The sequence below is a fragment of the Myotis nattereri genome (assembly GCF_964212035.1).
Source record: "Myotis nattereri genome assembly, chromosome: 1".
NCBI classification, from domain to species: Eukaryota; Metazoa; Chordata; class Mammalia; order Chiroptera; family Vespertilionidae; genus Myotis; species Myotis nattereri.
In genome coordinates this window covers 108937006-108961008 of record NC_138075.1, presented here as the reverse complement: position 1 = coordinate 108961008, position 24003 = coordinate 108937006, and the positions used below count along the sequence as shown (strand labels likewise).

The following is a 24003-nucleotide window of genomic DNA, read 5'->3' as shown; positions in this document are numbered from 1 at the left end:
TGCCCAGGATCAGGCTTACCGGGAGTCTAGGGGTATACTTTAGTTCTTAGGTGGTGTCATGAGGGTCCAGGGAGATCTAGGATGTGAAAGAGTTCTACAAACTGTAGTGTGCTATCCCTAGTAGGTCCCTGTATCTCTTTGCCTTGCTCCATTGAAGAGGAGAATAGAGAAAGAAGGTTATAGAATGAGGGAGGGGGAAGACCAGGCCTGGTGAGGGTGGGGTGGTGGTGGCCCCAGCTCTCAGAAGCAGAATTCTGGGGACTAAAGACCTGCCTTGGGTCTCCCTCTCCTATGGGATCTAATACCATATGGGGGGGGGGGGGGTGGCATGGCCCCAGAACTGAGGCCCAGAGAGAGGCAGGCAGCAGGAGTGGGAAGTCACCTTATGAGCTCTGTCCTCTCAGCATGACTGGTGTCTCCATCCTGGTCTCAGATTCCGACATCTGTTTCCCTGATCCTTCCTCTCCTGGCCACGCAGTCCCAGCGCCCATCCTGCACTTCTTCCACACCACCAGCCTGCTCCTAGGCTTAGCCGCCAACAAGCACTGAATGCACCCTGGATGGTGTACTAGTCTGAGAAACTTCAGACCACCCCTGTCCTTGACTCACCTCCAGGTGGGGAAGACCGGGCTCAACCTTGGCGCACCATGGCCCAGGCTGCATCACCGTCCAGGACCGTCCCTACGGTGGCCAGGCCGCTCTTCTGGATGCCCGGGATGGGGCAAGTCTAACCCGGTGCGCTATCCCTTTAAACCCGAGCGAGATGGGGGTTGTTAGAGATAGCTGAGGCTAGCAGAGGCCGACGCCGCCGGACAGGCCAGAGGTAGAAGGGTCAGAGGAAGCGGAGAGCAGAAGGGCGGCGGCCCGGGGCACCTGGATCCGGCGCCTTGGGGTCCCCTCGCCGCCCACTGTGTGCTCGAACCCTGGGCCCAGCGAGCGGCGAGCGGTACCCAATGTAATGCGGAGACTGTGAGAGGAGTAGGGCGGCGGGGAGCAGGGGACGCTGGAGAGGGCGGTGGCAAGGTAGATAGCGGACCTGGATCGGGAGGTTGTGTGTGTGGGGCAGCGGGAGGGAGTGGGGGGCGAGGGGGGGGGGACGACGGGTAGGAGAAAGGAGAGGAGGTAAAGAAGGGGCAGTGACCGAAAAGGGGGAGAGAAGGAGCGGGAGAGCACCCGGCTGCAGGCGGAGGCGCGGGCTAGTAGGAAGGAGCTGGAGCCTCTGGGTGCGAGCACCGGCGGCCCGATTGGGCGCCCTGGCTGGGGCGTGGTGCAGAAGCTGGGACGCCAGAGGGTTCCTCTGGGAGCGGCAGGGGACCTGAGGCGGGGTCAGCCGGGAAGGGGACGGAGGTTCGCTCTGAGGGGGCCAAGGGCCGCCCTTCGGAGATCCGGAGGGCCTGGGTTCCAGGCCTTTGGGTGCGGCGGCAGGGTGCGCGCACGCGAGTATGAGCGCCTGGGCGGGAGGGAGCGCGCGTTAGGGATTCTACCGGTATCGTAGCGTGGAGAGCGGGAGGCAGGAGCGGGCGCGCAGGGGAGCGCAGGGCCCTCCCGCGCACACACAGGGCGCGCGCGCGCACACACGCCCTCTCTGCTCGCTGGTTGCTTTTGCCACAATCCCGGAGCCGAGTCCTGCGGAGCGGGAACTGAGCCAGAGTGGGAAGCGGAGCGGAGGCCAGGCGGGGATGCGGCCCCAGGACAGTGAGTATGGCCAAGCAGGGACACTGAGGGGAGGTTGGGATAGCGGGGCACAGGCTAGGAGTTGGGGTGTCTGCCCTCGGGCGGTGCTGCGTGCGCGGCCTCTGATTGGGCCGGAGCCTTGGGGCACTGGGTGGGGACTGGGTGTTGGGTGCGCGCCATGGGTGCGTGCACGCGCGGAGCGGGAATGGGTACCCACTGCACTTCAGTTCCAGACTGCGCGCCCTCCCACTGCACGGCCCTGCCTAACCCTCGCCTGTAACCCGAACCCTGGCGACTTGGAACAACTTTGTGTGTGCGGAGAGGATGGAGACGCTTTAATGGTAGTACTCAAACCTTTCTTTCCGGAGGAGAGAACGCGAGGGATGAATGGGGCGGGGCGCGGGCTATGCTGCCTGATGGGCAGAGGTGCGTCTCTACCACCCAGTTGGCACAGTGGCTGGCTTTTGGGGACATCCATCCAGCCCTGAGGTGCCGAGCTGGAGCTGCTCTGGTCGCTGGACTCCTGTGACCCTGCCTGGGTCGGCAGGACTGCGAGACTACAGCTTCCAGGTCTTTCCTGCCAGGCTAAGGTCACGGGGCTTGTGGTGGAGGTAGGGGGAGATTGCCCAGTGTGTGTGTGTGTGTGTGTGTACACCTCTAGGCCCTCTAGCCTGGTTCCCGCCATCCCTGATTTGCTTGGAGCCATGCTCCTGTGTGTCTCACTCTGTGTGATGAGGTTGTAGTTGTGCTGTGTCCCCAGACCCCCATCCTCCAGTCTCATCCCACACTCCTGTCCTGTGCTGGCTGCCTCAGGGAACTTCCTAGCCCCTTCCCCTACAAATGCCAGCCCTGCCCCTGCAGTAGAAGATGAGATGGGAAGATGTGGTCCAGGATGGGGCCCCTGAAAGGGAGAGAACCTGTGTGCTCCCAGGAGTGAGAAGCCCAAGGAAGGGCAAGAGATCAGACCCCCTCAAACCCCTCCCTCCCCCTTTACCAAGGCCTCCCTGCTTTCAGGGAAGGTTCCTCCTCCTCTAGGAAGCCTTCTTTGATTGCTCCTGGATCCTTCAGTATAGCTTGGCTTCTGGATTGGAGCAGTTGGTCTCCCCAGCAGCCCTTGTCCATATGCCCTCTTTCCTGGCACTTAGTGTATGAGCCTGTGGGGTTAGAAGTCTTGTTCTCAGCCTAGATGCTGGCTGGAGGGGTGTGATGCTTGACCAGTCAGTATCTACTTAGGTCTCTGGAGTCTGGTAATATGTTGTGTGACCAGATTTCAGGCTTAAGCCTTACTTCCACTTCCATTTTCCCTCTGGAATCTTTCAGCCACCTTGTGAGAATGTGGGGGTCCATGGGCACACTTCCTCTCCATTTCACTGAGGAGGATTTTGAGGCAGAGATGGAATTAGGAGAACTCCAGTTTCAGGACAGCCTTCTGGTGAAGTTTTTCTTTAACCCTGGTCTTTGGTGAGGCAGGGTGGGTGCAGGGAAGGCACCTGGCCCTCTTTACTGACTTAGCATCAGGGCTCTGAAGTGTCTCCCCAGGGCAGCTACTCTGTGCTTGTGACTAACATCCTCCCCTGATGGACAAGGAGATGGGCACAGCCACTCCCAGCCTGATTCTCCCTGGCTTGACTTCTTGTACTTTTTGATCCCACCCTCATTAACTTTCCTAGATTTGGGACCAGAGTCTGCCAGGGCTTTGCATGATGGTTTGCTTATCCTCAGCACTGGGATGTTGTATCATCCCCAGCCTGCCCCTCTAGGCTGGGCCCTGGCATTATCATCCTGTTTAGGACCCGGAACCCTTCCCACTCTCCTGAACTCTCCATCCTGGAGCTATAGAGCTCACCCTCAAGGGAATAGCTTCCACAGGGAGGTCTAAATGTACATGGGGGGAGGGGGCCTGGTGTCTATTAAGATGCTTCCTTCCCTGGTGGCCCACCTGAGGCACAGAAGGCAAGAGTAGCTTTCAGCCTCAGGCAGGCCTTTGTGACTCTCCAGTCCTGATGGCAGCCCAGACTCATCCCCAGGGCCACTTAGGCCATTGGAAGCCTTGAGGAGGAGAGTGGTAGGCCTACTGAACCTTGTGGTGGCTCCCTCAACCTCTGCTAGCTTAATTCTCAGGCACCCTCTTGCTGACTCAGTCTTTCTTAGCTGTTCTCTCTCTCTCTCCTCTTACCTGCCCCCCCTCGCCCAATCCCCTGTGGTCCCTGAGCCTCCTGAGTGTTGACCAATGCTCTGGTTGACACCCAGGTGGCTAGAGCATGGCCAGATGCCTGTTTGGCCGTACTCCTGCCATCAAGGCCTGTTTGAACCCCCTGCCCTAGTTCTTCTGTCCTCCCCCCACCCCAATTAAGTCTAGCAGGATAAGCACTCTGGGGCCTTAAGACTTGGGGAGGGAGAGAGCAGGGTAACTCTTTGGTCCATGGTCTCTGCTGTAAAGGTTAAAAATCCTAGCCAGGTGCTCCGAACCCCCACTGGCTGCCCCTTTAGAAAGATAGCCACTTGCCCCTCAAACCTTCTGACTGGTAAGGGGTAGCCCTTTAATTTCTGTCTCCAACCAGGCCCTGACCCTGCCATCTTTATGTTTTAAATGATAAAAATAGTGCAGTCTAACAAATTCAATGATAAGAAGTTATTGGGTACGCTGGGCTTTAGGGTGACTTGAGGGAGGAAAGGTACCTCTGATCACTCAAGCCTCCTTTTGAGGGAAATGGGGACAGGCTACCCTGACCACTCACAGTCTCTTCTGTGGGCTTCTAGGGCCCAGACATCTGCTCCCAAGCACCACGCCTTGGGGGAGGGGAGTGAGCAAGGAGCTATTTCAGATGAATTGGAAGGGCTGGTGCATTTTGACTTCCTCATATGTTTCTGGCACTTGGGAGATGCTCAGTAAATATATTGAGTAAATGAATGAATGGAGAATATGAATGAACGAGGGCTTTACAACATTAGCAAAGGCACAGAGGAGGGAAACAGCAGGCATGAGTGAAACGTGTTTGCAAGTGAGTAGTTCATGCAGGGGCACAGCAGGCACAGAGCAAGTTGGCACAAGATGGAGGAGGACCCTGAGTGCCTGCCTGAGGAGTGTGGGTTGATTCCCTCTTCAGGGGTTGTAGAGTGAGGGATTCCATTAGATTTGCAATTTAAACTGCTCCCTCTGGTGGTCATGGAAGGGGTTGGTTGGCTAGGAGAGCCAGAGGCAGGGAGGTGGTCCTGAGGCAGCTATGGGAATTCAGGTTGGTTGGTAGTGAGGGCAACAGCTGGACAGGCTCCTTGCCCACCTTCATCAGGATGGCTAAGGGGCCATTCATGGTTACCCACGCAATAGAGGATGCAGAGATTTGGCCTGGGTGGGAAACCAGGTGGGGCAATGTAAGCCATCAGAGTTGAATAGGGCCTGGGGCATCACTATTCCTACCACCTGGTTATATGTTGCAAGTGTCCTGGAGTCATAAATATGGGCCTTTAGCCCAGCCAGCATGGCTTAGTGGTTGAGTATCAACCCATGAACCAGGAGGTCACAGTTTGATTTCTGGTCATGGCAAATGCTGGGTTGCGGGCTCGATCCCCATTGTGGGGTGTGCAGGAGGCAGCCGGTCAATGATTCCCTCTCATCATTGATGTTTCTATCTCTCTCTTCCTTTCCCTTCCTTTCTGAAATTAATAAAAATATATTTTTAAAAATAAAAAATATGGGCTTTTAGTATGGGCCTCCCAGTGGTACACTTGAGCAAGTCCCTGTGGCCTCAGTTTCTATGCCTGTAAAAAGGATAAGTTTATTTGTTTCTCTGGAGACCTGGACTGACTTTGGGTGGAAGTTTGGGACCTCAGAAATGGGATACAAAGGAAAAGGGTAGAGGGTCACTACTGCTGTTTGACAGGGGAAGAGTTTGAGACCAGTGAGGGGTCTTATATAGTCTTAAATTGGGGGCAGGGCATTCCAGCCTGGGATTTTTCTGACTGTGACTAGCCTGCTGGGTAGGGATGGGCAGTGGCTGGGGCCTCTGCAGAGAACATCCTCAGGCAGTTGCGTTGGCAGTCCAGCTGTCAGGGAGCATATGGGGCCATATGGTCACATCAGGGGAGGCGCAAGCCACTGAAAGAGAATCCCTGGCCTTCTGGTTCTATGTAGGTGCTATTAGCCACCAGGGTCAGGGTGTGAGAAAGCCAAAATGGAACCTCAGTATCCAGGTTGGTTTAGACATGGAGGTTGAACCTTGGCAGGTGGCCTAGTTCCAGCACCCATCTGCCAGGGCAGCCAGGCAAGTGGCTCCATGCCCAGGACTGATCCAGTTAGCTCAAGACCAGCTGTGCCAGCCACCCTTCCATCCCTCACCCAGCTCTTATGGCCCTGCTGGTCCACAAGCCTTGGGGTGGCACAGCATATCTGATGTCAGGGTCCTGGGAGTATGTGTATATGACATGCAGCCTCACCCTGAGCACTGATTATGTATGTCTGAGATTTGGGGCTATGGAAATGGGCCCCTTGAATCAGCCTACTGTGAGCAAAAGGGCCTGAACTTAGAAGGAGGAGGAGGAGGAAAAGGAGGAGCAGGAGGAGGAAAAGGAGGAGGAGGAGGAGGAGGAGGAGGAGCAGGAGGAAGAAAAGGAGGAGGAGGAGGAGGAGGAGGAGGAGGGGGAGGAGGAGGAGGGCATTGTTGAAGGCAGCGGGGCAGGGAAGGCTCTTGGCTGGGAAGGTGTGGGTGACCTGGTGTCTGGCATGCCCGAAACCCCACTTTTCAGCCTGAGGGAAGTGAGCTAATTGAGTGAAGTTGTAAAAAAAAGGGGGGGTCTGAACTTAGATGCATCTGGAACTGGGTTTGAATCCTGACTCAGCTACTTCTAAGCTAGATGAGCTTGGGCAAGTAATTTCAGTTTTTGGAGCCCCAGTCTCCTCCTCTGTTTCTGGAAGAATGGTACCTATCTTATATAGGTGTTATTAGAAGGCTTTGAAATAATACATGGGAAGCATGCCCTAGCCTGATGCCTTGAAGAGTCTCAGTAAATGTTAGCTTGGTTTGATCTTTGCTAGGAGGGGGAGGTGAGTCCTGCTGGAGTATAGTGTTCAGGTTGAAGTAGAGAGAAGCCTTATTATTATTATTTTCCAGGACAAAATTTGTTTTATAATTTTTCATATGTTTTTACACTCCTTTCCACTCCTTCCCTCATGTAGTCCTCACGGTAGTTCTATAAAATAGGCAGAGAGCCACCATTCCATTTAACAGATGCTAAAACTGGGTTGTGACTCTTCAGAGTTGCAGAGTGAGTTGGGTTTGACCCTGTGTCTGGACTCCTAGTGCAGGACTCTTGCTCTATGGGTATGCTTCCCAAACTTCGGGGTTGGAGGCCGGTCTAGACCAAGCATGGGGATTCTAGAGATTCCGTGAACAGCTCTGTCTCTGTCATAGGTGCAGGGACAGGCTGTCATAGTGACAAGCAGCCAATCCCAGTTGGGGTGGTATGGAGAACACTCAATGAAGCAGCATTTGCTGCATTTTTCTGCATATTCAGCACTGGGTAGAGGTGGAGGGGATGGTGCCAGGGAGTATGGAGGGGTGGGCCTTTACCTCCTGGGCAGCCCTGGGCCGTGCCAAGGCAAGCAGGGCTTAGCCTTCTGGGGAGAGCACTGGTCTTCACTGCTAAGTAGCTGGGTGACCTTGGCCAGGTCACTGTCCCTCTTTGAGCCTTAGGTTCCCTCTTTGTAAATTTGAGATAATTATCTCCCTGCCTACCTCCTAAGGCTGCCCCAAGGGGAAGATTATTTTTAATCCTCACTTAAGGATATTTCTTTCATTGATTTTCTAGAGAGAGTGGAAAGGAGGTAGGAGGGAGGGAGGGAGAGAGGGAGGGGGAGAGAGAGAGAGAGAGAGAGAGAGAGAGAGAGAGAGAGAGAGAGAAAGAGAGAGAGAGAGAGAGAAAGAACGACATGAGAGAAACATTGATTGGTTGCCTCTCACATGTGCCCCTTCTAGGAATAGGGAACCTGCAACTGAGTCATGTGCCCTTGACTGGGAATAGAACCCACAACTCTTTGGTCTGTGGGCTGACACTCTAACTATTGAGCAAACTGGCCAGGGCTAAATATATATTTTTATACAAACATGATATTCTACAGCTCTGAGTCCAGGAGTCCCCAGTCGTCCATCTGATGATCCTATAATCATTCAGTGATTCACTTTTTGGGCACTTCCTCTGGGCCAGCTGTGCTGGCTGTGCTGGACAGAGATGAGTAAGACCAGCCCCTACCCTTTTGGGAAGTGCAACCTGGCAGTAACTGTGGACTCTATAGCTTTTAACTGGTCATCATACTCCTGCTCAAAACACTTCAAGGGCTCTCTGTTGCATGCAGGCTGGCGTCTGGACCCCTCAGTGCCTTGCACAGTCTCACCATCTGCCCCTCTGCCCCAGCAAGCTCCCACCATGCTCCTATGTGCCCCCAGGCTTCAGCCAAATACCACTTACCCACCCCTTCACACATTCTGTGGCTCTCACCCTCCAGGGCTAGGCTGTGCTGTTCCCTTCACCTGATCCCTTCAACACTTTGTAACACTCAGTCCAAATGCCATGTTTAAACACCCGTTTCCTGTACCCCTAGCTGGAAGTAGCTGTTCCTTCCTTAGAACTCTGAGAGCAGTGTATCTGCTTTACATTTAGCCAGCATTTGCTGTGCATCTACTGGTGTCAGTCCTACTGTTTGCTAGGCTTGTGACATAAGGCCGGGAATATTTTGTGGCAGGGACCAGGCTTATTCATCTTGGGTACTTGGTCTGTCGATGGACCTGGGCCAAACGGACTGAGCAGGAGCCTGTGATGTGTCCCTAAGGGCCTTTGTGGCTACGCCACTTCCTCTTCCCCCTTGGGCCAGGACTGTGGGCTATGCCCAGGACATCTCAGGCTTTTGCACTGAGGTGCCCACCTCTGGAGGCTCCATCAGTCCAGGGGAGGGCCCAGTCTCTGACCACACACAACTCTTCCTTATGAACTGCATGACATTTAGCAGTTAGCGGCCAATTACTTGGTGGTACTGATAATTCTTCCATTATCAACCAGCAGAGGTGGGCCAGCCAGTGTTTGCGTGGGTCAGCTAGACCTGGTTGGGTCATTGTAATCTTGGCTGTTTATTCCTGACCAGAAAGCTCAATAAACGGAAGCCAGAGAAAAGGAGGTGCAGTTTACCCTCTCTTCAGACATACTGCCAGGGTTGGGATTGAAGGATGGGGAGGAGGGGGAAAAGGGGCAGGCAGGGAGCTTTTGCTCACTGTCACTTTCCTCTGTTCCTACCTTCTCTGTTCTGCTTCCAGTATCTCTTGGTCCTGGGTCTCAGCCTTCCCATTTGTTAAATGGGGATTTCAGTCTCTTTGTGGGGTAACTGCTTTTGAATGAGATATCCAGGCAGTCACTGATTTGTCATAATTTCTGCTTAACAGGTGGGGGCATTCTGAGGCTCAGAGTTGGTGGTGGCCACATGAGGAGGGAGCCAGCATTGCAAGTGAGGGCTGCTCTGCAGAGCAGAGAGATGGTGGGCAAGTGGGTGGGTGGTCAATCAGAAGACAATAGTTGCCTCACTAAAGTACTGTGTCTGGCTTCTAAATGTGCTAAGGCTTCTAAATGTGGAGGTAGGACTCAGTGGAGCCTGTGATAAAGTGATTTCTAGGGAAACACATAAAAGAGATGGCAGGGGGGATGTTTAACCTATTTAAGAGACACAGCTGCCTTTCAGGCCCACCAGGAGCATGGGGCACTGTTTGTGGGACTCCTGGCTCACATCAATGCTGGTTTATTAAAAATATTTCTTTTTGTTAGGAAAATATTTGAACATACAGAAAGGTAAAGAGAATAGTATAAGAAAGTCCCATATATCCCTAGATTTTTGTTGTTAATCCTTACCTGTGGATATTTTCCCACTGAATATTTTTTCTGGTCCATAATATTTTATTTTATTTATTTACTAGAGGCCTGGTGCACAAAAACTTGTGCACTGGGGGGTCGGCGTCCTTCAGCCCGGCCTGTGCCCTCTCGCAGTCTGGGACCCCTCAGGGGATGTCCACCTGCTGGCTTAGGCCCACTCCCTGGGGGACTGGGCCTAAGCTGGCAGTCAGACATCCCTCTGGCAGCCCGGGAGCCCTCAGGGGATGTCCACTTGCCAGCGGGGAGCAGGCCTAAGCTGCAGTTGGACATCCTTAGCACTGCTGAGGAAGTGGGAGAGGCTCCCACCACTACTGCTGTACTGGCAGCGGTCAGCCTGGCTTGTGGTTGAGCAGAGCTCCCCCTGTGGGAGCGCACTGACCACCAGGGGGCAGCTCCTGCATTGAGCGTCTGCCCTCTGGTGGTCAGTGTGTGTCATAGTGACCAGTGATTCCCAGTCATTCTGCTGTTAGGGTCAACTTGCATATTACCTTTTTATTATAGAGGATAGAGGCCTGGTACATGGGTGGGGGCCAGCTGGTTTGCCCTGAAGAGTATCCCAGATCAGGGTGGGGGTCCTGCTGGGGTGCCTGGCCAGCCTGGGTGAGGGCTGAGGGCCGTTTTCAGGCTGGCCACACCTCCTTCAGGGTGGGGGTCCCCACTGGAGTGCCTGGCCAGCCTGGGTGAGTGGCTGATGGCTGTTTGCAGGCTGGCCACACTCCCTTCAGGGAGGGGGGTCCTGTTGGGGTGCCTGGCCAGCCTGGGTGAGTGGCTGATGGCTGTTTGCAGGCTGGCCACAGCCCTTTCAGCGTGGCAGTTCCCACTGGGGTGCCTGGCCAGCTTGGGTGAGGAGCTGAGAGCCATTTTCAGGCTGGGGCCACACCACCTTCAGGGTGGGGGATCCTGCTGGGGTGCTTGGCCAGTCTAGGTGAGGGGCTGATGGCTGTTTGCAGGCTGGCCACGGCTCCCAGCCACCCAAGCTCCCAGTGGAGGCTGGCTGGAAGCAGGTATCTGGGATTTGTTTATCTTCTATAATTGAAACTTTGTTGCCTTGAGCGGAGGCCACAGCCAGCCAGTGTAGGCGGGAAACTTGGCTTCCTCCATCGCCGGTGCAACCAAGCCTCCTGCTTGCTCCAGCTCTGTGGCTGCCAGACGCCATCTTGGTTGGGTTAATTTGCATATAGTCGCTCTGATTGGCTGGTGGGCGTGGCTTGGGGCGTAGCAGAGTTGCGGTCAATTTGCATGTTTCTCTTTTATTAGATTAGATTTTATTTATTTAAAAAAATCATTATTTAAATCTTTAGTGTTGATGGAAGAACATACCATGTTCTTGGATTGGTAGAATCAACATCATTAAAATGTCCATACTGCCCAAAGCCATCTATAAATTCAACGCACTTCCCATTAAAATACCAATGGCATATTTCACAGACCTAGAACATACTCTCCAAAAATTCATCTGGAATAAAAAACAACCCTGAATAGCTGCAGCGATCCTGAGAAAGAACAAAGTAGGTGGGATCTCAATACCAGATATCAAGCTGTATTACAAAGCCACTGTTCTCAAAACTGCCTGGTACTGGCACAAGAACAGACATATAGATCAATGGAATAGAATAGAGAGCCCAGAAATCAGCCCCAACCAATACGCTCAATTAATATTTGACAAAGGAGGCAAGAACATACAATGGAGTCAAGATAGTCTCTTCAATAAATGGTGTTGGGAAAATTGGACAGATACATGCAAGAAAATGAAACTAGACCACCAACTTACACCATACACAAAAATAAACTCAAAATGGATAAAGGACTTAAATATACGACGGGAAACCATACAAATACTAGAAGAATCCAAAGGCAACAAAATCTCAGACATATGCCGAGGCAATTTCTTCACTGATACAGCTCCTAGGGCATTGGAAACTAAAGAGAAAATAAACAAATGGGACTACATCAAAATAAAGAGCTTCTGCACAGCAAAAGAAACCATCAACAAAATAACGAGAAAACCCACTCTGTGGGAAAACATATTTGCCAATGTCATATCTGATAAGGGCCTAATCTCCAAAATTTATAGGGAACTCATACAACTTAACAAAAGGAAGATAAACAATCCAATCAAAAAATGGGCAAAGGACCTAAATAGACACCTTTCAAAAGAGGACATTCAGAAAGCCAAGAGACATATGAAAACGTGCTCAAAGTCACTAATCATCCGAGAGATGCAAATCAAAACAACAATGAGGTACCATCTCACACCTGTCAGACTGGCTATCATCAACAAATCAACAAACGACAAGTGCTGGAGAGGATGTGGAGAAAAAGGAACACTTGTGCCCTGCTGGTGGGAATGCAGACTGGTGCAGCCACTTGGAGAACAGTATGGAGTTTCCTCAAAAAACTACAAATGGAACTCCCATTTGACCCTGTGATCCCACCTCTAGGAATATATCCCAGGAAACCAGAAACACCAATCAGAAGGGATATATGCACCCCTATGTTCATAGCAGCACAATTCACCATAGCTAAGATCTGGAAACAGCCTAAGTGCCCATCTGTAGATGAATGGATTAGAAAACTGTGGTACATCTACACGATGGAATACTATGCTGCTATAAAAAAGAAGGAACTCTTACCATTTGCAACAGCATGGATGGAACTGGAGAGCATTATGCTAAGTGAAATAAGCCAGTCAATGAAGGAAAAATACCGCATGATGTCACTCATTTCTGGATAATAAAGACCATTATAAACTCATGAACAAAAATAGATACAGAAGCAGAGCTGCCTCGAACAGACTGTCAAACTACAGCAGGAAGGCCGGGAAGGGTGGCAGGGCAGGAGGGGGGCGGGTAAGAGATCAACCAAAGGACTTGTATGCATGTATATAAGCATAACCAATGGACATAAGACACTGGGCGGTAGGGGAGGCCAGGGGATTGTCAAGGGCGGGGGAAAAAAAAGGAGACATATGTAATACTCTTTGTAATACTTTAAGCAATAAAAAGAAATAAAAAAATAAAATAAATAAAAAATAAAAAATCTTCAGTGTTGAGACTATTACAGATGTGCCCCCTTTTCCCCCTCCCATTGCCTGCTTCTACCTGGTTCCTTCCCTGCCCCACCCCAGGCCCTCATCATCCTACTGTCTGTGTCCATAGGGAGGGCCTTAGGTTAATAGCCTCCTGTTTCCCCTCCCACTCCCCTGTGCCTCCATTCCCTCTGAGATTCATCAGTCTGTTCCATGTTTTCATGCCTCTCTTTCTATTTTATTTACCAGTTTATTTTGTTCATTTAGATTTCTTGTTTATTTATTTTGATTTTTAGATTCAATTGTTGATAGATATGTATTTATTGCCATTATATTGTTCATATTTTAATCTTTTTTCCTTATTTTGTTGCTTATTTTCAAAAAATTCTTTATTGTTGAAACTATTACATGTGTAAATGTACCATAGTTTTTTACATAGGTCTTCCTTTTCCCCTCATTAACCTCTTCCAGCCTGCTCCCGTCACACCCCCACCAAGGCCCTCACCACACCATTGTCTGTGTCTATAGGTTATGCATAAATGCATACAGGTTCATTGTTGCTCTCTTCCCACCCACCCTTCCCTGCCTTCCCTCTGAGGTTCAACAACAACAGTCTGTTCATGCTTCTATGACTCTGGGTCTATTTTTGATCATCAGTTTATTTTGTTCTTTAGATTCCACATGTGAGTGAGATCATGTGATACTTACTGGTATTTTTCTCTGACTGGCTTATTTTACTCAGCATAATACTTTCCAGGTTCATTCATGCTGTTGCAAACGATAAGAGTTCTTTCTTTTTTTTATTGTGGTGTAGTATTTCATTGTGTAGATGTACCATGGTTTTTTTTATCCACTTATCTGCTGATGGGCAGTTAGGATGTTTCCAAATCTTAGCTACTATAAATTGCTCTGCTATGAACATAGGGGTGCATATATTCTTTCTGATGAGTGTTTCAGTTTCTTAGGATATATTCCTAGAAATGGGATGACTGTGTCAAATGGGAGTTCCATTTTTAATATTTTGAGGAAACTCCATGCTGTTTTCCATAGTGGCCGCACCAGTCTGCATTCCTACCAGCAGTATACTAGTGTTCTCTTTTTTCCACATCCTCGCCAACACTTGTCGTTTGTTGATTTGTTGATGATAACCATTCTGACAGGTTTGAGGAGACATCTAATTGTCATTTTGATTTGCAGCTGTTGGATGATTAGTAACTTTGAGCATTTTTTCATGTCTCTTGGCCTTCTGAATGTCCACACTGGAGAAGTGTCTAATTAGATCTGTTGCCAATTTTTTTAAATATATTTTTTATTGATTAAGATATTACATATGTGTCCTTATTCCCATGTTACCCCCTACCCTCCCAGGCCCCCACTCATGCCCCCCTCCCCCCCCCGTTGTCCGTGTCCATTGGTTAGGCCTATATGCTTGCATATAAGTCCTTTGGTTGATCTTTCCCCCTTACCTCCACCCTCCCCTACCTTCCCTCCAGGGCCCAACAGTCCAATCAATGCCTCTCCATCTATGGATCAGTCCTTGTTTATCAGTTTATGTTGTTCATTATATTCCACAAATGAGTGAGATCATGTGGTATTTATCCTTCTCTGACTGGCTTATTTCACTTAGCATAATGCTCTCTAGTTCCATCCATGCTATGGAAAATATAAGAGTTCCTTTTTCTTCTTCCTCTTCTTAAAGAATACCTTTCAGCATTTCATATAATGCTGGTTTGGTGGTGATGAACTCCTTTAGCTTTTCCTTATCTGTGAAGCTCTTTATCTGACCTTCAATTCTGAATGATAGCTTTGCTGGGTAAAGTAATCTTGGTTGTAGGTTCTTGTTATTCATCACTTTGAATATTTCTTGCCACTCTCTTCTGGCCTGCATGGTTTCTGTTGAGAAATCAGCTGACAGTCGTATGGGTACTCCCTTGTAGGTAACTGACTTTTTTTCTCTTGCTGCTTTTAAGATTCTCTCTTTGTCTTTTGCTCTTGGCATTTTAATTATGATGTGTCTTGGTGTGGTCCTCTTTGGATTCCTTTTGTTTGGGGTTCTCTGCGCTTCCTGGACCTGTAGGTCTATTTCTTTCACCAGGTGGGGGAAGTTTTCTGTCATTATTTCTTCAAATAGGTTTTCAATATCTTGCCCTCTCTCTTCTTCTGGCACCCCCATAATTCGGATGTTGGGACGCTTGAAGTTGTCCCAGAGGCTCCTTACACTATCTTCGTATTTTCGGATTCTTTTTTCTTTTTGCTTCTTCGGTTGGGTATTTTTTGTTTCTTCTTATTTCAAATCTTTGACTTGATTCTTGGGATCCTCTAGTCTGCTGTTGGATCTCTGTATATTATTCTTTATTTCAGTCAGTGTATGCTTAATTTCTAGTTGGTCTTTTTTCATATCCTCCAGGGTCTCACTAAATTTATTGGCGGTTTCCAGAAAATTCTTGAAAAACCTATGAACGTGGTTTTGAACTCTATATCCAGTCGTTTGCTTCCCTCCATTTCTGTCATTTGTGACCTGTTTCTTTGTCTCTGCATTTTTTATGCTTCCCTGTGTTGGTAGAGTGGTTTTGTGTGCTAGGTGTCCTATAGGGCCCAGTGGCTCAGCCTCCCTCGTTACCTGAGGTGGACACTCTTGGTGTACCCCCTTGTGGGCTTTGTGCACAGTCTTGTTGTAGTTATGCCTTGATTGTTGTAGTTATCACTGGTAGGAATTGACCTCCAGGCCAATTGGCAGTGAGAATCAGCTGTGTCTGTAGTGGGAGAACTTCTGTGCTGAGGACACCCTTCTGGGGCAAGACTTGTTTCAGTGAGGCTTTGGTGCTCACTGAGTCTGCCCCCTGAGTGTGTCCCTTATGGATCTGAGGAGTTGTAATCTGGATGGCCCCACTCTGAACAATGGGTACACTGGCTCTTGGATCTAAGGAGGTGCTAATTTAGTCTCTGCCTGAGGTTACCCAGCAGGAGCTACGAAAAGATCTGCAGATTCCCCTTCCTTTTTTGGAGTTTGGAGGTGCCCAGATGAGGCCAGCTGTGAAGCAATGAAAGCTACTGTGGGGCTTGGGCCTTCTCTTGGAAGTTCTGGGTCTGTCTGGCCCAGCTGTAATTTGTTAGGTAATTTTCAGTTTGCAAAGGGCCAGGGCATTCATATGCAAAAGCCTCTCTGGCAGCCTGAATGGGGCTGGGTCTCAAGGAATCAACAGGGCAGAGCAAGCAGCTATGGCAGATCCTTAGCCCTGCCCTAAGGGGCTGTGTGTCTCAGTGTCCGGGTAATTTAATTGCTGAAAGTGCCTCTAATGGAAAGCCGCCCTCGAGTTCCGAGTTCTGCCCGCTGCCAGACAGTCCAGTTTCTCCCCGTATGAGTCCTGGGTCCCCAGAGACTTCCCGGAACTGGAGTTCAGAGCAGTCAGGAGCTCGTGACTCCCTCCCGATTCAAAAAGACAGCCGAATCCTCAGGTAACAGCCCCTTTCCGCACACTCTCGAGCCTCCGTACCTTTGCACTTTACTTCCGCAGCTCCTGACTCTCAGTGTGCTTTTCTCTTTCCTTCTAGTTGTAGAATTTCCACTCAGCCAGCCTTCCTGTAGTTCTGGATGATGTCCGTTTTGTCTTTTTGTTGTATTTTTGAAGTTGTTGTAGGAAGCAGCAATTTTGGTGTTTACCTATGCCGCCATCTTGGTTTCTCTCCGTTGCCAATTTTTTAATTGGATTGTTTGTCTTCCTTTTGTTGAGTTTTATGAATTTCCTATATATTTTAAAGATTAACCCCTTATCAGATGTATCATTGGCAAATATGTTCTCCCATGTAGTGGGCTCTCTTGTTATTTTGTTGATTGTTTCTTTTGCTGTGCAAAAGCTTTTTATTTTCATGTAGTCCCATTTGTTTATTTTCTCCTTAGTTTCCATTGTCCTAGGACAGTGGTCGGCAAACTCATTAGTCAACAGAGCCAAATATCAATAGTACAACGATTGAAATTTCTTTTGAGAGCCAAATTTTTTAAACTTAAACTATATAGGTAGGTACATTGTTATCAAGTTAATTAGGGTACTCCTAAGGCTTAGGAAGAGCAACACTCAAGGGGCCAAAGAGCCACATGTGGTTCGCGAGCCGCAGTTTGCCGACCACTGTCCTAGGAGATGTATTGGTAAAGATATGCTATGAGAGATGTCTGAGATTTTGGTGCCTATAGTTTCTTCTAGGACTTTCATAGTTTCACGCCTTACATTTAAGTCTTTTATTCAGTTTGAGTTTATTCTTTTTTGTATGTCTTTTTTAAATCTTTAATTTCTTTATTGGTTAAGGTATTACAAATGTGTCCTCATTCCCCCATTTACCCCCAACCTCCCCCCTCCCTCTCATGCTCTCATCCTCCTGTTGTCCGTGTCCAATGGTTTGGCTTGTATGCATTCATACAAGTCCTTTGGTTGATCTCTTTCCCTTACCCCCACCCTCCCCTACATTCCCTCTGGGGATTGATAGTCTGATCGCTGTTTCTCTGTCTTTGAATCTGTCCTTGTTCATCAGTCTATGCTGTTCTCTATATTCCACAAATGAGTGAGATCATGTGGTATTTATCTTTCTCTGACTGACTTATTTCACTTAGCATAATGCTCTCCAGTTCCATCCATGCTGTTGCAAATGGCAAGAATTCCTTCTTTTTTACCGAGCATAGTATTCCATTGTGTAGATGTACCACTGTTTTTTAATCCACTCGTCTGCTGATGGGCACTTAGGCTGTTTCCAAATCTTAGCTATGGTGAATTGTGCTGCTATGAACATAGGGGTGCATATATCCTTTCTGATTGGTGTTTCTGGCTTCTTGGGGTATATTCCTAGTAGTGGGATCACTGCGTCAAATGGGACTTCCATTTTTAGTTTTCTGAGGAAACTCCATACTGTTCTCCAAGTGGCTGCACCAGTCTGCATTCCCACCAGCAGTGCAGAAGGGTTCCTATTTCTCCACATCCTCTCCAACACTTGTTGTTTGTTGATTTGTTGATGATAGCCATTCTGACAGGTGTGAGATGATACCGCATTGTCATTTTGATTTGCATCTCTCATATAATTAGTGACTTTGAGCATGTTTTCATATGTCTTTCGTCATTCTGTATGTCCTCATTCGAAAAGTGTCTATTTAGGTCCATTGCCCATTTTTGATTGGATTGTCTGTCTTCCTTTTGTTAAGTTGCATGAGTTCCCTGTAAATGTTGGAGATTAAACCCTTATCAGTGATATCATTGGCAAATATGTTCTCCCATGCAGTGGGCTTTCTTGTTGTTTTGTTGATGGTTTCCTTTGCTGTGCAAAAGCTTTTTATTTTGATGTAGTCCCATTTGTTTATTTTCTCTTTAGTTTCCATTGCCCTAGGAGCAGTATCAGAGAAGAAATTCCTTTGGCATATGTTTGCGATTTCGCTGCCTGTGGATTCCTCTAGTATTTTTATGGCTTCCTGTCTTACGTTTAAGTCCTTTATCCATTTTGAGTTTATTTTTTTGTATGTTGTGAGTTGGTGGTCTAGCTTCACCTTTTTGCATGTATCTGTCCAATTTTCCCAGCACCATTTATTGAAGAGACTGTCTTGATTCCATTGTATTCTCTTGCCTCCTTTGTTGAATATTAATTGGGCATAGTGGTTTGGGTTGATTTCTGGGTTCTCTATTCTAATCCATTGATCTATATGTCTGTTCTTGTGCCAGTACCAAGCTCTTTTAAGAACAGTGGCTTTGTAATATGGCTTGTTATCTGGTATTGAGATCCCACCTACTTTGTTCTTCTTTCTCAGGATTGCTGCAGCTATTTGAGGTGTTTTTTTATTCCAGATGAACTTTTGGAATGTTCCTTCTAGATTTGTGAAATATGCCGTTGGTAATTTAAAGGGGATTGCATTGAAGCTATAGATTGCTTTGGGTAGTATGGACATTTTGATGATGTTGATTCTACCAATCCATGAACACGGTATGTTCTTCCATCTGTTTATGTCCTCCTCTGTCTCTTTTTTCAGTATCCTGTAGTTTTTAAATATAAGTCTTTTACCTCCTTAGTTAAGTTTATTCCTAGGTTTCTTAAATTTTTTGGTGTGATGGTAAATGGGATTTTTTTTTTAGTCTCACTTTCTCTAAGTTCACTATTGATGTAAAGAAATGCCATAGATTTCTTGGCATTAATTTTGTATCCTTCTACATTGCTGAATTCATTTATTAAGTCTAATAATTTTTTTATGGAGTCTTTAGGGTTTTATATGTACAGTATTATGTCATCTGCAAATGAGAACAATTTTACTTCTTTTCCAATTTGGATGCCTTTTATTTCTTCTTCTTGTCTGTTCACAGTGGCTAGTACTTTCAGTACTATGTTGAACAGGAGTGGTGAGAGGGGGTATCCCTGTCTTGTTCCTGTTCTTAGGGGAAATGATTTTAGTTTTTGCCCATTGATTATGATGTTGGCTGTGGGTTTGTCATATATGGCTTTTATTATGTTGAGGTATGATCCTTCTATTCCTACCTTGCTGAGAGTTTTTATCGAGAAAGGGTGTTGGATTTTGTCAAATGCTTCTTCTGTGTCAATTGATATGATTATGTGATTTTTATCTCTCAGTTTGTTTATGTGTTGTATCACGTTTATTGATTTGCGGATATTGTACCATCCTTGCACCCCGGGATAAATCCTACTGGGTCATGGTGTATGATCTTTCTAATGTACTGCAGGAACCGATTTGCTAAGATTTTGTTGAGGATTTGGAATCTATGTTCATGAGGGATATTGGCCTGTAATTCTCTTTCATTGTGTTGTCTTTATCTGGTTTTGGGATTAGGGTGATGCTGGCTTCATAGAATGAGCTTGGAAGTGTTCCTTCCTCTTGAATTTTTTGGAATAGTCTGAGGAGGATAGGTTTTAGTTCTTCCTTGAATGTTTGGTAAAACTCCCCTGTGAAGCCATCTGGCCCTGGTCTTTTGTTTGCTGGGAGCTCTTTGATGACTGCTTCAATTTTTTCTATAGTTATTGGCCTATTGAGATTTTTAGAATCTTCCGGATTGAGTTTTTGAAGAGTTTTTTTAAAAATATATTTTATTGATTTTTTACAGAGAGGAAGGGATAGAGATAGAGAGTTAGAAACATCGATGAGAGAGAAACATCGATCAGCTGCCTCCTGCACATCTCCTACTGGGGATGTGCACGCAACCCAGGTACATGCCCTTAACCGGAATCGAACCTGGGACCTTCAGTCCACAGGCTGACGCTCTCTCCACTGAGCCAAAAACGGTTTTGGCGAGTTTTTGAAGATTTTATTTTTCTAGGAATACGTCCATTTCCTCCAGGTTGTCTAGTTTGTTAAAGTAGAGTTGTTCATAGTATTTTTTTAAATATATTTTATTGATTTTTTTACAGAGTGGAAGGGAGAGAGATAGAGAGTTAGAAACATCGATGAGAGAGAAACATTGATCAGCTGCCTCCTGCACATCTCCCACTGGGGATGTGCCCACAACCCAGGTACATGCCCTTGACCGGAATCGAACCTAGGACCTTTCAGTCCGCAGGCCGACGCTCTATCCACTGAGCCAAACCGGTTTCGGCGTTCATAGTATTTTTTAACAATTCTTTGAATTTCTGTGGGGTCTGTTGTTATTTCGCCTCTTTCATTTCTGATTTTATTTATTTGAATCCTCTCTTTGCTTCTTGGTGAGCCTGGCTAGAGGCTCATCAATCTTGTTTATCCTTTCAAAGAACCAGCTCTTGGTTTCATTGATCTTTTGTATTTTTTTTCTCTCTATGTCATTTATTTCTGCTCTGATGTTTATTATCTCCTTCCTTCTGCTCACTCTGGGCTTTTCTTGTTGCTCTCTTTCTAATTCTTTGAGTTGTAGAGTTAGATGATTTACTATCTTTTTTTTTTATTTTTTTTATTTTATTTTTTATGTAGGTCTGTAGAGCTATAAACTTTCCTCTCAGGACTGCTTTTATTGTGTCCCATAGATTTTGGATTGTTGTGCTTTAATTGTCATTAGTTTCCAGGGTGTTTTTAATTTCTTCTTTGATCTCATTGGTAACCCAATCATTATTCAGTAGCATGCTATTCATCTTCCAAGTGTTTTAGTTTTTTGGATTGTTTTTCTTGTAGTTTATTTCTAATATTATGCCATTGTGGTCTGAGAAGATGCTTGGTATGATTTCAATCTTCTTGAATTTGGGGAGACTTTGCTTGTGACCCAATATGTGGTCTATTTTTGAAAATGTCCCATGTGCACTTGAGAAGAATGTATATTCCGTGGCTTTGGGGTGAAATGTTCTGAAGATGTCAGTTAAGTCCATCTGATCTAGTGAGTCATTTCGGATTGCTGTTTCTTTGCTAATTTTTTTTTCTGGAGGTTTTATCCAGTGATGGCAGTGGTTTGTTTAAGTCTTCTACTTTGATTGTGGTGTTGTTGATCTCTCCCTTGTTATCTTCCAGGAGGTTTTTTATGTATCTGGGTGCTCCTGCATTGGGTGCATATATGTGTATCAGAGTTATATCCTCTTGTTGCATTGATCCCTTTGGTATTATGAAGTGGCCTTCCTCATCTCTTGTTGTGGCCTTCACTTTGACATCTATTTTGTCTGATATAAGTATTGCTACCCCAGCTTTTTTTTCATTTCCATTTGCCTGAAAGATGTTTTTCCATCCCTTCACTTTCAGTCTGTGTGTGTCCCTTCTTCTGATGTGGGTCTCTTGTAGACAGCATATATATGGGTCATGTTTTTTTATCCATTCAGCCACTTGATGTCTTTTGATTGGAGCATTTAGTCCATTTACGTTTAAAGTTATTATTGAAATCTACTTGCTTGTAGTCATTTCTATTTTTGTGCCTGTGTTCTTTCTTACCTTTTTATTTCTTCTTTTTACACCAGTCCCTTTAGCATTTCGTGCATTGCTGGCTTGGTAGTGATAACCTCCCTTAGCCTTTTTTTGTCTGCAAAGCTCTTGATTTCCCCTTCAATTTTGATTGATAGTCTTGCTGGATAGAGTATTCTTGGATACAGTCCTTTGCTTTGCAACACTTTGTATACCTCCTTCCATTCCATTCTAGCCTGATGTGTTTCTGTTGAGAAATCATTTGATAATCTGATGGGGGATCCTTTGTAGATAACTCTCTGTGTCTCTCTTGCAGCCTTTAAGATTCTCTCTTTGTCATGTACATTTGCCATCGTTATTATGACATGTCTTGGTGTTGGTCTTTTGGGGTTCATCTTGCTTGGGACTCTCTGTACTTGTGTAACTTTTTTCTTCCCCATATCTGGGAAGTTTTCTGTCATTATTTATTTATTTATTTATTTAATTAAATCTTTATTGTTCAGATTATTACATTTGTTCCTCTTTTTCCCCCCCATAACTCCCCTCCACCCAGTTCCCACCCCACCCTCTGCCCTTACCCCCCCACCCCCACTGTCCTCATCCATAGGTGCACGATTTTTGTCCAGTCTCTTCCCGCATCTCCCACACCCGTTTCCCCCCCAAGAATAGTGAGTTCATTCCCTTTCTCTGTCCCTGATTCTATTATAATCACCAGTTCATTCTGTTCATCAGATTATTTATTCACTTGATTTTTAGATTCACTTGTTGATAGATGTGTATTTGTTGTTCATAATTTGTATCTTTACCTTTTTCTTCTTCTTCCTCTTCTTAAAGGATACCTTTCAGCATTTCATATAATCCTGGTTTGGTGGTGATGAACTCCTTTAGCTTTTCCTTATCTGTGAAGCTCTTTATCTGACCTTCAATTCTGAATGATAGCTTTTCTGGATAAAGTAATCTTGGTTGTAGGTTCTTGGCATTCATCACTTTGAATATTTCTTGCCACTCCCTTCTGTCCTGCAAAGTTTCTGTTGAGAAATCAGCTGACAGTCGTATGGGTATTCCCTTGTAGGTAAATGACTTTTTTTCTCTTGCTGCTTTTAAGATTCTCTCTTTGTCTTTTGCTCTTGGCATTTTAATTATGATGTGTCTTGGTGTGGTCCTCTTTGGATTCCTTTTGTTTGGGGTTCTCTGCGCTTCCTGGACTTGTAGGTCTATTTCTTTCACCAGGTAGGGGGAGTTTTCTGTCATTATTTCTTCAAATAGGTTTTCAATATCTTGGTCTCTCTCATCTTCTGGCACCCCTATAATTCTGATGTTGGTACGCTTGAAGCTGTCCCAGAGGCTCCATACACTATCTTCGTATTTTTGGAATCTTTTTTCATTTTGCTTTTCCGGTTGGGTGTTTTTTGCTTCTTCGCATTTCCAATCTTTGCCTTGATTCTTGCGCTCCTCTGGTCTGCTGTTGGGAGTCTGTATAATATTCGTTATTTCAGTCCGTGTATGCTTAATTTCTAGTTGGTTCGTTATCATAACATCGAGGGTCTCATTAGATTTCTTGAGGATCTCAGTAACTTTATCGGCGGCTTCTAGACAGTTCTTGAGAGACCTTAAAAGTGTGGTTCTGAACTCAATATCTTCCATTGACAGTTTTGTCCTGTTTCTTTGTCTCCGCATTTTTTATGCTTTCTTGGTGCACCCCCTAGAGGTCTTTGTGCGCAGTCTTGTTGTAGTTAAGCCTTGATTGTTGTAGTTAATACTAGGGGGATTTGACCTCCAGGCCAACTGGCTGTGAGAATCAGCTGTGTCTGCAGTGGGAAAACTTCTGTCCTTTTGGGAGGTGCTAATCTAGCCTTTGCCTGACGCTATCTGGCAAATGGCTCTGCGCAGGGCTTGGGCGGGGGGTGGAGGGGGTCGCACGGGATCAACAGAGCGGGTGGTGGAGCAGTTATGGCTGCTCTCAGTCCTGTCCCCAGAGGCTCTGCCTCTCAGAGTCCCAGCAACCACTGCAAACCTCGGAGGGAAAGCTGCCCTCGCGTTCCGACCGATGCCAGACAGTCCCGCTTCTCCCGTTTGAGTCTGGGTCCCTAGAGACTTGCCCAGAACTGGAGCTCAGAATCTGAGACTCCCTCCCAATTTAAAATGACAACCGCCCCCTCAGCTGCCAGCCTGCTCCACGCGTACCTCCGCACCTTTGTATTTTCCGCAGTGCGCCTCCTCTGAGTCTCGTATGCTGTTCTCTTTCCTTCTAGTTGAAGAATTTCCTCTCAGCCAGTCTTCTTTGGTTCTGGGTGATGTCCGTTCCGTCTTTTAGTTGTATTTTTGAAGTGGTTGTTTGAGGCAGCTAACTCCGGTGTTTACCTATGCCGCCATCTTGGTTTTCCACCTTCTATCATTATTTTTTTCAAATAGATTTTCTAATCCTTGCTGCTCTTCTTGTTCTTCTGGCAGCCCTATTATGTGTATGTCACTTCGTTTCATGTTTCCCCAAAGCTCCCTTAGGCTCTCCTTCTGCTTTTTAATTTATTTCTCCAGTTGCTGTTCAGATTTAGCTTGTTTCTCTACC

At 46.8% G+C, this 24003-nt stretch overlaps 1 protein-coding gene across 2 annotated transcripts in view; it reads left to right on the top strand.

Annotated features, from left to right (window-relative positions):
• The first annotated feature begins 1551 nt into the window (after nucleotides 1–1551).
• Nucleotides 1552–24003, top strand: part of LINGO1 (leucine rich repeat and Ig domain containing 1) — a 264052-nt gene continuing 241600 nt past the window's right edge. The window contains exon 1 of one of the 2 annotated variants that reach the window (XM_081084403.1): nucleotides 1552–1695. The gene's annotated coding sequence lies outside the window, so the exon portion shown is untranslated. Of the gene's footprint in view, nucleotides 1696–1720; nucleotides 2016–24003 lie in introns of those variants that run through there. The other variant, XM_081084402.1, reaches the window with a different exon arrangement.